The sequence below is a fragment of the Cariama cristata genome, unplaced genomic scaffold, assembly GCF_000690535.1.
Source record: "Cariama cristata isolate BGI_N322 unplaced genomic scaffold, ASM69053v1 scaffold12740, whole genome shotgun sequence".
NCBI classification, from domain to species: Eukaryota; Metazoa; Chordata; class Aves; order Cariamiformes; family Cariamidae; genus Cariama; species Cariama cristata.
Genome location: NW_009594154.1, coordinates 53,358 through 54,299, shown reverse-complemented (window position 1 = coordinate 54,299; position 942 = coordinate 53,358).

The following is a 942-nucleotide window of genomic DNA, read 5'->3' as shown; positions in this document are numbered from 1 at the left end:
CTTGTCCTGCCTTTGTCCAGTTACTGAGAAAGAAAGAAGCAAAAGAGCACTAAGCAGCGGGATTTGCTGCTCAAATGGCTGCTGTTGTATCAGCGAAACTAAGAGGCTGATAAGGTTGATAATGGAGTGTACCATCAGTGGAGCCAACTGCACCTTTCCATGGAAGATTGATATAGTTAAATTACTTCCCCATCTTTAGCAGTGTTTGAAAAAAAAAAAAAAAAGTATCTGTAGGGAAGGTGGGTTTACTGTTTCTGTGAATAATCAGAACCCTGGGGAGAGGGTGAGAGAGCATAGGGGGAAACACTTGCCTGCAGAAGCACCAGTCTATTCATAGTGCACTTCTCTAATTAGGCAGCCTGCTCTTATCGCCCTTACCCAGTGCAGAGCTGCAGACAAAACAGTAAGTGAGGTACCTGGGACAGTATTTGAGGGCTGCTCTGCTGCTTGATATTTGGTGGTCTGTTGCACTTAGGGAGCTACTTATTATGGATCTGATTCAGAGCATGCTGAAGTCAGGGAAAAACTCTCATTGCTTTGCATATGTAATTTTAATGTCTGTGTTTCTTCAGTGCCTTGTCTGTGAGGCACCCATCTCTGCTTAAGTGCTAAGCTGTAGCTCAATTAGATACTACTTTGTGGATTAAAAAAGAAGACTTTCATTGGTTTTCAGTGGTAGCACAATTTCATGCAGCTAAATATCTGTACAGTAAACTGGAGGGACCAAATGTACTATTTCATCCTTAGGATAGCTATCAACTGTGTCTGTGAACTATGATGCGTCCCTCACTAGTCTTTTTAGAACATTTTAAGAAATATCTTAGGAAAAGATTAAGAACCGTTTACTAAGAAATGCTTATTTCTGTAAATATTTGCCAGTCTGTAATTGTAGCAGAAACTTCTTTCACCCTTAAACTGTGCTGAAATTTATGAACTGTACCC